Genomic DNA, 14,607 nt, shown 5'->3' with positions numbered 1-14,607 from the left:
GTGGGAATTAATAATAATACCCAGTTTGCAGTCATCAGCACATCTGGTGATCCAGACATTTTCTGTATCTATCTTCACATCAAGAAATAGATACCAAAAAGGAGGGATCCCAGGGTTAAGCCATGCAGGATACCATTAATCATGTTATTTTTGTTGTTAAAAATAGATTCTGTCAGTGAGCCAGTTGGCTACCTATTTTATGACGTTGAGATTACTGTTGAGTTGGGTAAACTTGTTGATATCGCTGGCAATGGGAACTTTGTCAAAGGCCTTTTTCTAGGTCCACATAGGTAGTATGGACAGCTTGACTTTTGTATGTGGTTTCAGCAACTCTTTCTTTCAAAGACATCAGCTAGTTTGAGAAAGCAAGATCTGTCTTTCATAAATCCAAATTGAGTAAGGTCAAGTGAATGAAGTTCACATAGTCCATTGTTTATAAGTTCAAGTATGAAGCATTCCACACTTTTATGTAGGATACTGGTGAGCGTTATGGATCTATAGCTCCCAGGGTCTGTTGTGGGGCCACTCTTGTATAGTGGCACTGCTGTGACACTCCTACGAACATCTGGTACATGACCAGTGGAGAGGCTAAGGCTGAATAGATTCGGGGAGGGGTGGCTGTGCAAAGCTGTTTAGCACTTACTAAGAGGCAGCCAAGGACACTGTCAGGGCTCTAAAAACATATATTTTTATTTTTGATAGTGCCAGTACCATCTGATTTAGAATGATTTGGGGGAGTTGGGATATTTGGAGGAGCAAGTGCAGAAACGGATAAGTGAGTGGGTGGGGTGGAGTTGGAAGTGCTAGCTATGACATTTGTAATGGTTTCTGGACCAGACTAAGGTGTGTACCATTAGATAAAATTTGAAACAGCACTGGTGCTACTTTTAAGTTTTCTAATATAGTTTAAAAGCCTTATGGTTATCTTTGGAGGAACTATTATCTTTAATCTTATAGTTAGGTTAGCCTTACTCTCTTTTATGTTTTGCTTCTGATTTCTGCTGAGCAAATTTGGCATTTTTTATGGAGATAAGTAGATTTAAAATAGGTAATTGTTTGTCTTTTCCTTAGACCTACACAATTACATCCTTTGTAGAAGTGGGGTGTTAACATCCAAGAATGTAAAGGCTTTATGCTTTTTTTTGTTTTTAATACATGGTGTTCATTTACTAATCTTCCCATGACAAAAATATCAAATTAAGGTGATATAGCAGTATCTCCTCATATTTATATTAATGGAATAAACTCAGATACTGAGCATTATAATCTACATTTCCTAGTTAGCCAATCCACTCAAATTTTTGAACTGAGCTTGGGTAGCTGAACAAGACTTATTTCTTGCATCTCAGGCAAAGTATTAAATTGTTCAAGAATGCTGTATGGCGTTATTGCCTGAAACACTTTACTAATACCTGTATGGCGTTGTTGTCTGAAATCCTTTACTAATAGCTGTATGGCGTTGTTGTCTGAAACACTTTACTAATAGCAAACTATGACATGCTGAGACATTTATCATGACTGAGTAATGGAGCATTACTCTGTCTGCAGTAGTGATACTGGATTCGGGAAGTGAAAGAAGGAGTCAGGATGGAAGATAATGTTTGGGTTTAGTAGAAAAGATCTTGTGTAGCTCCATAACATGCATGGTGATAACATAAATGGTACTCTGATCAAGTTCACAAATGTATTTGTGAAGGACTAATAGGTTCATAGGTTCATAGTTATGTACTTGGCTAATGGCCCTAGAACCTTTACAAGCCTAGCCCATAGAAGTGCCCTGGCATCATGCCGCCCAATCTTAGTTCCCAGTGCCTTTGTCGATTAGAGCCACTGGAGTGATCCCTAGGATGAATTTACTATTTCCCATCCACTCATCAAGATTTCTCTTGAAGACGGCCAGTGAGGTGCTCTGCTTGACATGTATGGGAAGTCTATTCCAGAGCATGGTCAGTCTGAGTTATGAACCTGTCCCAACAGCATGTTAAGCTGTTGAGGCTACCCCCCACCCCCACCCCCAATACAGCTCAGTCTTCTTAAAGTCTTTAAACTATGAAGTGCCGACACACCAAGTGATATCCAGGAGTTTAATAGTTAGGAGAACTTAAGAGGAGTTGAGCAGATATCTTCTAAATTTGCAAAACAACTCCAATTCTATATTTTGGTTAAGACATTCTGGAACTCAGCTATTGGTCATATCTCGGGAGATAAAGGGAATTTTTGTTTAATCATGGGTTGATTGATTAATTGACTGATTCAACATTCACTCAGAAGTACTGGTTAAACAGATCTCAATTATTTGATAACAATTCACTAAATACCAGAATTCTAAACATTCAGTAGTATGAGTAAAACAATAAAGACCTTATATTGTGTGAGACAACATTGTTATTTATTGAAAAAGTAAGAATTCTCAGATCTGACTATGCTGAATGATCATGGAATACTTTTCTGTTTAATTAATCTATAAAAACCTTGGGGGAGTGAAACTGTAGTTTGCTCTCTAAAACTCAAGTCTGTTGGGCTGGTCAACCACATGTCTGCAGAATGGGAGGGTGAAATATGCCTAAACAATATATTTTATATGGAAATATATTATTCTTTCTGTTTTCTTTCTTTTTTAAAAACACAGAAAAGCTATTTCAGTGAATACATGTGATATACATCATCAGCTCAACAGAACAGCAGGAATAGTATTATTATTATAAGTATTTTACACTGACCAAACAATGTGGCATGAACTAAGGTATGCTAATTTTAAACAAAATGGCTCAGTGAATCTGAAGGTTGTTTCATTTACTATAAAAAGCACTATATGCACAGTCATACAAGACCATGGTTTTGCAACTTTCTGAACATCCAGTAACTTCTGATGACTTCTGCAGCTTCTTTCTCGGGATCGGATAGAATAAGCTCTTGACAGAGCTGTGAAATTTTACATATAGATATGCACACTATTCTGTGCAATTTTGTCAGTGTTACTCTAAAACTATACTTTTCTTTGATTGAACTAGAGGGATTGTTCATGGCCAGAGACAAATTAATAGTAGAAGGTGGGATCTTCAGGATGCAAGGAGTGATTTAATTAAAACATGTGCTCCCAAGTTTAAGATTTAGTATGAAGAACTGCAAGTGTTTGCAATTTGGATAAAGAAATTCATGGAGGACGGCATTTACTTAGAGGTATAAAATCAAGGACAGATAAGAAGACTATCAATCATTCAGAGCACACCAAAGAGGTGTGAGTAAATCAAAATGATGCTGGAAGATATAGTATGAGGGGTTGAATTCAATGCTCATGAATTGTTCTCAAGCTAAGAATTATGTGAAGTACTGAGGGAAGATCTACAGGTTTAGGCTAAACAGAGATATTAGAATAACTACAAGATATGCAAGAGCTTCAGCAAGATTATGAAATGTAAGTAAGATCACAGTTATGAGGAAATATCCAAGAATTAGATCTTTTTCAGTAAGGAAGACAGATAAGATGTGGTAATACCATGTGGGTTCATGGGGTGACAAGCAAGCCGGTAGATAGCTTGTGTTGTGACTAGTGAATGGTAGGGTATCATCAGTTGTTAGGAATATTTTCCATAGGAAGAGGAAGGTAGATCAGGGCAACAGACTTCCTTACAATTAAGTGGACAGGAGTGTCAGAGATACTTATAAATGAGCAGGTATGTTCAGTTAAATGGATGGCTAATCTTGTGACCTTTTCTGTTGTTTTCCATACAATTGCAGCTTTTGAATAAAGAAGATCAGTGCTAGCGTCTCAACACAATCAGCTGATGTATTTGACTGTAGCTGTGCTTGCATGTACATTGAATGGAGTCGAGTGATATTCAACTAGGCGTGGTGTACATGGAGGCAAAGTCTGCAATGATAAAGGGGAAAAATCCTGTAGTGAAATGTTTTCCTGCCTTTCAGATAAGCTAAATATACCTGCTGCTGATAAATCATTGTATCTAGAGATAACAGAGATCATCAGACATTATTGTCAGGATCAAACACGAATGTACTGGAACAGCCAACAATTATCGCCAAAATAGACCCACAATATCTGCTCCAAAATGATTCACAAAGCACCAGCACTCCACTGTTCAAAAATCCAACGTACTTCTTTTATTAATACACACAAAATAAAATGAAAGTTCAAAAAATTGTTGTATTCCGCCCGCCCTTTGATTTTTAAGGGTTGACGTAAATCAGATTGCTTCACAGTACCTGTACCCTTTTCTAGCGCCGAAAACGCGTACGTTTTCTTGGGGACTGTTCGTTTCGGTTTCGCCCCAATTTTGTTGAAGTCCACCTCCGATCCGTTTCCTTCGACTCCGGACACATTTCTCGCCCACGAGTTGTCCACCGGTCTGGATCCATGAGAGTCTTGGTCTTCCGTTTTTTTCGTCTGTCAGTTATCTGGTCTCGAGATTCCGGTCTTTGGTAATGTAAGTATTCACTAATTAGTAGTGATCCTATATCTAGAAATACATATATATATATATATATATATATATATATATATATATATATATATATATATATATATATATATATATATGTATATATATGTATATATATAGTGCTTTCTTCTTAAATATTAACTGGACTTCATTAGAATAAACCATTTGAACAAAAATTCACTCTCTAAAAAAATCACATGACCATGACATCATACACCAAGCTTCCACTAATAAAACTTAAAATAGTGTATACACCTATACCAGGTATAAGCAAACAGCCACTACATGTTCTTAAACAAACTAAAACAATATCTAACCTTATGCTTCTCCTGACTTCCCTCCCCCAAGGGAAATCAGCTACACAAATTAAAACCCCATCTCTTCTATTTCAAGATTCTACCCCTTTTTTAAACTACACCCTAAATAATCCAATATAGTGTACTTTCCCTCAGCCTACTCCCCAACTCTTCATACCACTTACCTCCACCACATCATCTCTAAGGGCTGTAAGTACTTTTTTCTGTATTCTTCAACTTGTTATGGCATCATGGATGTACTCAAACCACTCAATAATAAATCCTTTTACAATTACTAAAATGTCCTCATTCTTTTTATTAAACAATCATTTGTTGTTTTGGCTGAGGCTTCTTTGTGTCATGGGAATAATTGCAGTTTGTCTGTTTAAACTGCCAGTTGTTAAATTATTGAAATAGTTTTTTTTCAGTAATTTAAATGCACATAGCTTTATTCCCTGAGCTTCTATTGAAAACAGACTTCTGCTAAGTTGGAAAATCCTGGTTAACAAATATAGTAAAAAAAAAAAAAAAATATATATATATATATATATATATATATATATATATATATATATATATATGAGTAAACACAATTTATAACTTTGATGCCCTCATCTAATATACACTGCCTATATATAAATGTAATAATTTCATCCGAGAAGAATACAAGCATTTAATATACCATACCAGATCACAATATTTCAAAGTGTTTTCCCAGTTATCACCTCATTTTTTCTAGTACAAAGTAATTGAGTTCCTTAAAATATCTACAGAGTATTAATTATTTCTCTCCTGGAAATACACCCAAATGTCATTGTCAATTACATTGATCACAAATGGTTGACAATGCAAATTTCAAAGGTGCACTATGCTTATAGGTTCATAGGTTCATAGGTTCATACTAGGCTATCTGCCCGAGGGCATTTACAAGCCTAGCCCATAGTTTTGTGGCTTACGCCACCCCTTTAGTATGGGGAACTATACCCATTATTTTGCTGTGCCTCTGTCGAGCAGTGACACTGAGGTAATCCCTGGGGTATATCTGCGATCTCCCATCCATTGGTCAAGATTTCTCTTGAACAAGGCCAGCGAGGTGCTCTGCCTCACATATACCGGGATTTTATTCCACAGCATAGGGAGTCTTTGGGTGATGAATCTATCCCTCCAGCACGTCCTATTAATAGCCGTGTCGAGGTTTAAGTCTCCGCCTTGTGGCTCTGACGGATCTAGATTTTTGAGGTGAAGCATATTCATCAAATCTGGGTTTGACATGGCCTTGTATGTTAGGCAAAGGTCACCTCTGAGCAAGCGTGGCGACTGAATAGAGCTGGAGTTCTTTCAGTCGGGCAGCATAGGACAGATGTTTGAGACCCTTTATCCTTTTGGTGAGGAACTTTGTGGCCTCTCCAGCTGCTGCAAGTGTCGGGTCAGATACATTCGAATGGGGCATTGTACTCAATCATTGGTCTGATGAGTGATGAGTATAGGGAGACTATGACCTCCCTTGATCTAGATGAGAATCCCTTCATGATAAGGTGGGCAATGTAGAAGGTCTTCCTAACTACTTTAGCTACATGGGTGTCGAATGACAGATTACTATCAACCTGGGTCCCCAGGTCCCTGATAACTTCTTCTGTGCTCAGTGGATTGCCACCTATTTGGTAGCTAGGGGTAACCTTGTTTTTCCCGAAGGGTATGACTATGCAAGGAAAAAACTCTCCACATGCAAAAGCAGAGGAAAAAAAAAGGCAAAAGCATTGTTTTTTGAAAGGGACAAGTCCCTCTGTTCCTCCCAACATCCCATGGATAATTTTATATACTAACTCTGAGATTGCACAATCCCTGAGGAAGGGGTATGTTCCCCAACATCGGACACTGCCTATCTTGTATGTCAGTTGGTCATCTGCTATGTCAACCAAAGTGTGTCAATAAAACAATGTTGACACTTGGGTGCTTTTGACCAAGCTATCCTCACACACATACACGCGCGCACACACACACACACACACACACACACACACACACACACACACACACACACACACACACACACACACACACACACACACACACACACCACACATAGTTTTCAGTTACAGTATGTCTGCCTTTGATCTACTTTGCTTATTACATTCATTTTTAACTGTAACTTGCATGCGACTAAAATTATTCTTGTATTTAGTATTTTGGAAGAAGCAAGTGCTAAATAAAAATATCAGTCAGGTGTATTGCCTAGGTAGTACCTATACATTTTATTAATAGGAGGTAAGAGATTATTCTATGTTGTTCATATATTCAGTCCTGAGTTACTACAAGAATTGCTATTGCTACACTAATGATGCCTCAGTCGCCTATAGCAGTTATAACTTAATTTTAGTTGGGAATATAGGCAGAGCTACTCATTAAGTAGGGCATAATTAGTATCCAGTTATGTGTTTTACAGAGACATACTGGGACATATCCATGACACTTGTTCTCAGATTAAGTCACTTAATTTGAGACTTGCTCTCAAAGTATGTTACTTAGTCTGAGAGGAAGTCTTTTGGAATCTGGCCCCCAGTGGAAGCCTATTTATAGATAGGCCTTACACTGAAGTAAGTAATTTATATCAAGAACAAGTCTTTCGAAATGAAGGGAGACTTACGCCAGAATGACTTACACTAAGAGCAACTCTTTTGGAACTGGGCCCATTATCTCATGCTGGTTAAAAAAAAATAGTCATGTAAGTGAATTTCCAATGCCAGCAGACATTCATTTAGTAGGATGAGTACTGCAGCAATTTATAAAATGGATTGCAAAAAGCCAAAGGTCACTGTCAGTCCTCAGGCTTGATTTATTTATTTATTGATTTAGTTATTTTATTTTATTTTTTGCTAATTGTTGTCAGCCCTATTTGCATGCTGTTGCAGTTTTAAGCAATATGGTATGCAACTATAAAAGACAAGCACTCTGCACAACTTACTTATTTTTTTACCTGAAGTGAATGTTTGGTCTAATGTGTTCTACTACTTGGTTGTTCATTCTGTTACCTTTATCTTTGGCAAAGCTAAGTAGATATTTTTTCTTTTGTTATATACTGTGTTTCATTCTGTAAAGTTTTGTACCTTTACTAATGACAGCCCAATAATAGTTATCAGCAAGGCTTTTGTGGCCAGTATATTCCTTCAATAAACTATAATTTACAGTGTCTATCCTGTTTAGGAGTGTCTTCATTCTGAGCTAGTAATTTACACTTACTTAGAGCTCCCTGCTAAAAATACTTTTTGTTTGGTTTAGTATGACTTAGAGGTTTTGTACTGTTGTCAATTTTTGTTCTGTCTGTGTTTTGTTTATTCAGTATCATGTGCATTTAGAATTTCTTTCTGATTATGTGACATTGCTATTTGTGGTAATCAATGTTTGATTATACAATCATATATAGATATAGAGATATGTGTATGTGTCTTTGTGTCTGTGTGTATATAGAGAGGGGAGGTGTTTGTGCATGATTAGTATATTGTTGAAGACATAAATGGGGAAAGACATGACAGAGGTGTTTATGTACCTTAAAGATCCAACTGGTTACTGTCAGGAAAAAAAAAAGAAAACAAAACAACAAGGGCAAACATACAGAAATAGATAAGTCAAGGGAGACTCATAGGTTCATAGGTTCATAGGTTCATACTAGGCTATCTGCCCTAGGGCATTTATAAGCCTAGCCAGAGTATGTTTGGCTTTCGCCACCCATTTTAAATTAATTTTGCTATGCCCTTTTTCGAGGTTAGTATACTGTGCCTCTGTCTAACAGTGACACAGAAGTGATACCCGGGGTAAACCTACGATCTCCCATCCACTCATCAAGATTCCTCTTGAAAAGAGTCAATGAGGGACTCTGCCTAACCTGGACTAGGATTTTATTCCAGAGTGAAGGGAGCCTCTGGGTTATGAATCTGTCCCTCCAGCATGTCCTATTTATTTCAGTGCTGAGCTTCAAGTCTCTCGAGCGTGTAGCTTGATGGGATTTGGATTTTTTGAGGTGCAGCATGTCCCTTAATTCTGGGTTGGACATGGCCTTATACGTCAGGCACAGGTCACCTCTGAGCAGGCGGTATGCCACTGAGTAGAGCTGGAGTTTCTTTAACCGGGCAGCATATGGCATCTGTTTGAGCCCTTTGATCCTCTTGGTGAGGTACTTTTGGGGTCTTTCCAGTTGCTGCAGGTGTTTGGCAAGGTACATCCCAAAAGGGGCATTGCACTCAATTATGGGCCTGATGAGGGATGAGTAAAGAGGCACGATGACCTCCCCTAATCTAGATGTGAATCCCTTCATGATTAGGTGGGCTATATAAAATGTTTTTCTAACCACTTTGGCCACGTGGTTGTCAAATGAGAGATTGCTATCAACTTGGGTCCCCAGGTCCCTAATTACTTCTTCTGTACTTAACTCATTACAGTATTTAGTCATTCATTCTTTTTTTCTTTTATTGTATACATGTATTTGTCTTTTGTTGACTGGGTTAGCCCCACTAAGCTAGTGGACTCTTTTCAGAGGAGACCTGATGTGGTATTTATATCCAAGATATCAGGGAACTCCTCCTGCTGTTTTCTATAGGTGCCATGAGATATTTTGCATCCACCTGAACTGCCACCAAATTTTTATTTATTTATTTAAACATTTGTTAACCAAGTATGCCAGAGGCATGAGCAACATGCAAATATGGTTAATACATTCTCATAATGTAAATATAACAGAGTACTATGTCCTAGAACACTATGTTTTATGCTGCAGCATTTTTAGAGGTTTTGACAGTGATTTGAAAGGACAGGTACAGTTTACAAGGCTATGGTTATACTGTGCAGTGCAGTTGTGTTTACAGTGGTAGCTAAGATTAACAGAGGGACATAATTACACATTAGTTGAATAAAGAAACTTAATATCAGTGATGTTTGAGTGCTTATTTTTTTGTTTTTTATTCATTTACATATTTGTTAATTTATTGACCAGGTAGGTGGTCTTTTCCTTGGACCCTTTGCAACTACAAATCAGGCTATATGGTAGTACGTGCAATCACGTTCAACGCATATGTAATAGCGACAGTAGAAATACCTCTTTAAAAAGATGTGTAAAGGCAAGGTAGAGAGATTAGAATAAGTGGTACAAGAAAAGGGTAAAAAGAGAAAATGTGTTGAAAAGCATTTACAAATATTTACAATGTAAATGGTGAGACATGCTAAGTGAGTTTCAAGGTGGACTGTCATGAGAGAACATATATGATAATATTAGTATCATTATCAGGTTCAAGGTTTTTTGAAGGATTCTGGATGTTACCCTTCTTTGTTGATGTGTAGGTGTCTCTAAGATAATTAATTTTTTAGTATATGGAGTACAACGATTATGTCCCAAATTCAAGGATAAGTCAAATTTGTTAAGCACTTTTCTGACATTAGAAAGAAAGTTGTTGTGTGGCAGTGCTCACTGTTTTTAAATCTTTCAAAGCTGTTCAGTTATTGGTGCTGCTATATTTTTTTTCTTTTTCTCTCTGTAACTGGTAAACAGAGAGCTCAAGCACTACAAAGAAATATGATCAGTTATCTCCAGTCTTAACCAGGTAGTTACGTGGTCTCAAAATGGATACCAAGATTCATCTGTTTAGTTTTGATTTGTTGCACTGTTAAGATGAATTTCTTGAGATATATTTCTTGAATGTATGACTATTAGGTTCTGATCAGAGCCCTGATCTTAATCCTCTGTGATACAGATTATGTGTTCTTTATTTCATTCCTGATTTCTGTGGTGAGCTGGACATATTCAGCAGGTGCTGTCATAGGGAAGCATTTGTTCAGCTAGTGGTACTATGAACTATGGACATTAAAGTGTTAGGGAGCTATTGCTTTGTGTCTAGGCTTTGTGGCAAACATGGAAGCTGAGGGGCAGTAAATGCAGTGTTTTGTAGTAGTTCATAGATTCATAGTTGTATACTAGGCTAACAACCACTAGGTCCCTTAAAAGCCAAGCTGTGCAACTCAAATGAGACCTGAAAATTTGATTTATATAGGATCATAGGATCATAGGAAGTTACTAGGCTAATGGCCCTAGGGCCCTTATGAGTCTAGCCAAATTCTACCCTTGTTTCCACAATCAGCACAGCACCTAAGGAGTGATTTACTGACTGCCAGACCAGGGGTGAATTTCCGATTACCCATCCATTGGTCCAAGTTGCACGTAAATAGGGAGAGGGAGGAACTCTGCTTCACATGGATGGGGAGCTTGTTGCAGAAATTGGGAATTTTCTGAGACACATATTTGTCTCTCCAACATGTCCTATTTATTTTGCAAGCAGAATGTCAGTCTTTTAATCTAGTAGTTCTGATGCTGTTTGTTTTGCAGATGTGCAAAAGATTTATCAAAACAGGGTCCAAGGATTTCTTGCATGCCAGGCAAAGATCATCTCAGAAGTCTGTGTGATAATGAGTAAAGAAACAAGAGTTTGAGGCAATCAGTGTAGAACATTGTTTTACTCCTGTATTATTTTTGTAAAGAACCTTTGTGGACATTCCAGTTGCTGCATGTGTCTAGTCAGGTACATACCGAAGGCAGCATTATACTCTTTGATGGGCCAAATGAGGGCCGAGTACAGTAGAATGATGAGCTCTCTGTACCTAGATGCCATGCCCTTGCTTATAAGATAAGCAACATAGAAGGACTTTCTTACTACCTTAGACACATATTAGTGGAGGGTAGGTTACTATCTACATGAATTCACAGATCTCTGACTAGTGAATCAACTTTTAAGGGTGTTTTATTGATGACATAGTTACCTGGGGTGAAAGACTTCCCAAAAGGAATTATAATGCATTTCTTGGTAGTGAATTTTAAACTATGGCTTTGGCACCAAACATTTGTCTGCATTATACTTTCCTGAAGAGTATTCTCATCTTGGGGGATTCAATGATTGTTCCAAGTTTGCAAACATCTGCAAATTTGGTTAGCCATTGGCCTTTGACATTGGCTTTGACTTCTGAGAAGTAGATGCCAAAGAGGAGTGGGCCTAGCACAGAGTCCTGTGGATCTCCACTGGTGACTGGCCTCTTTGTGGAGGTGGCCTTACTGATTCTAATCTCCTGGGTCCTATCTGTGAACCAGCTAGCTATCCAGCATGTTATAACAGGGGTTACACCTAGTTCTGTAAGTTTGTTGACAATGTCCGAGTGGGGTATTGTATCAAATGCCTTAGCCAGATCTAGTTAGACAGTATGCACAGTTTTTCCCTCATTCATTGCCTTGGTGACCTTTTCAAAGAATTCCTCCAGATTCAGTAAGCATGTCCTTCCTTTAGCAAAGCCAAACTGGGATGGATCCAGTGTCTGAAGGTGTCCTATGTCCTTCTTGATAATTTTCATGATAATTCTTTCTATAATTTTGCAAATAAGACTAGTCAGACTAATGGGTCTGTAGTTTCCATGATCTATTGAAGACCCTCCCTTTTGAAGGGGGATAACCTTTGCAGTCCTCCATTTATGTGGCACAAAGCCCATTTTAAGACTATAGTTAAATAATGACTCCAGTGTTCCCAATAAGTCATATTTTAGACTATTAAGGAGGCATCCTTGGATGTTATCAGGACCCACTGAGGCCATGTTCTTGGCTTTAATAAGTATAGCCAGTACGTGTTCCCTAGTTATAGTTGAAGAGGTTAAGTTTGAAGATATTACTGGGGATGATTGGAAATGAGAGGGTATAAAGTTGGAACTGAATTCTTCTGCTAACAGGTCTGCTATACCATCAGGCTCAGTGAATGTGGCACCATTAACCACCAATTCAGCACATTATTGTGAGCTGCCCTTGGGGTTTCTGACATAGCTGTAGAAGGTCTTATGGTTATCTTTCACCTGGGAGGATATCTTAACCTCAACGGTGGCTTTGCTTGACCTAAGCAGCCCTCTTACTTGCCTTTTAATTTTGAAGAGAGTTTTTATCTTTATGGGAATTTCCCTTCCTGATTTTTGTTATAATTTTTTTTTTCCTTTTGTTGTATATCTTTAGTTTGAGATGCCACCAGGGTGGTTTGTTTCTGGGGATAACTCTGAGCTGACTTCTGCTAGATACAGCAGTCTCTATGTGGCCATTGTCATGGTTGTACAGAGTTTCTGAGAGCAATTCAGCATAGGCTGGTGTGTTCTCGGGGTTGGGAGGGGCATTGCATTTTGACAAACCATCATTTAATAACAGGCAATTTGCCTTGGAATAGTTCATAACTATTATTGGTCTAATGGGATTATGGACTTGATTTTGGCTTTGAAGGAGATAACTTTCTGGTCAGAACTTACCAGGGTGGACAAGACATTGGGAAGGGTGCAGCGTTCTCTCAAATTTGGAGTGTCTAGTGGGCATATTCACTGTTAAAGCTTCTTGACTAATTTTTTGGAGGTGTACCATGTTGTCAGATATGCAAATGAGAGTGGAAACATCTGCATATTGTATTGGGGTGGCCTGTTGTGTGGAAGTGCAGAAGGTGTTGGTAAAAATGTTAAGGAGGAGGGGACCAAGGATAGAGCCTTTTGGTACACCTGTAAGGAGAGAGCATGGAGTGCCATTTTACTGAGTGATACCTATTGCTTTTGAACCACAGAAGGACGGGCTGAGAAAGACCTAGTGAGGACATTTGAAGTGGAAGTTTGCCGTGACAAACTGTGTTGAAGACTTTAGGCAAGTGCATTAATAAGGGACAGACTAGTTTGCCATTATCTCTAACTTAATTGTCAGTATTTATATAGGCTAGAAGGGCAGTGCTAGTACTATGGGAAGGACAGAAGCCATGTTGCATAGGGGATGGGAGTTTTTCCTGCAAGAGATAGTGTAACAATTGTTTTTGAATACATTTTTTTAAGAATTTTGGTGAGGGGAGATAAGATTGCTACAGGTCTAAAGTTATTTATTTATTTATTTATTTATTGCATTTGTTTACCAGGAAAGTCCACTCAGCCTAAAATAGCTCATTTTGGTGGAGGCCCAGGGAGAAAAGCTATGGCAAGAACATAGATGCAGAAAAAAAAAAAAACATTAATTGGTACAGAAGTAGAAACAGTGTTACACATAGTGGTTACAGTAATATCTACAGAATATATAAGTCAGGAGTTTAGTTGGTTTGATTACAGTAACATATACAGAATATATACATAAAAGCAGGAATTTAGTTGGTTGCCAGATGAATTCAGAGTGGTAAAAACGGAGATAAATTAATCGGCGTTATTGTACCAGTATCAACAAGTGATGAAAGAAAAAAAAATAATAAATATGAAGAAAGTATCATCAGTCACTAGCAGTATAAAGCATAGGAATTTAGTTATAATATAAGGAGAAGGAAGAGGTTAGGTTGGGTTATTAATGTCTGCTGAATTTCCTCCTTTGTGCAAAGGGATAATGTGTGACTTTTTAGAGAGACAGAGAACGTGGGATTCCTGGATTGACCTATTTATAAGGCTTGAGAAAGGATAGGCAATGCTATTGGCTGTTATTTTTAGGTACATACACAAACACACACACACACACACACACACACACACACACACACACACACACACATACACACACACACACATATAAATATATATATATATATATATATATATATATATATATATATATATATATATATATATATATATATATATATATATATATATATATATATATATATATATATATAGAGATATAGATATAGATGTAGATATATATGTATCCATCCAGCCTCAACCTCTTTTCCCATTTTGCACATGGGGTCGGGATGTCACTTCAACAGTGACAATCATCTGGAACCAAGGTTTACACCGCTGTAGTTCATTCACACACACTCGCACACACACTCTCACCTATG

This window comes from Protopterus annectens, chromosome 3.part1 (assembly GCF_019279795.1).
Source record: "Protopterus annectens isolate FY-2018-M chromosome 3.part1, PAN1.0, whole genome shotgun sequence".
NCBI lineage: Eukaryota > Metazoa > Chordata > Ceratodontiformes > Protopteridae > Protopterus > Protopterus annectens.
The sequence above is the reverse complement of the archived record's forward strand: the minus strand, read 5'-3'. Positions refer to the sequence as shown.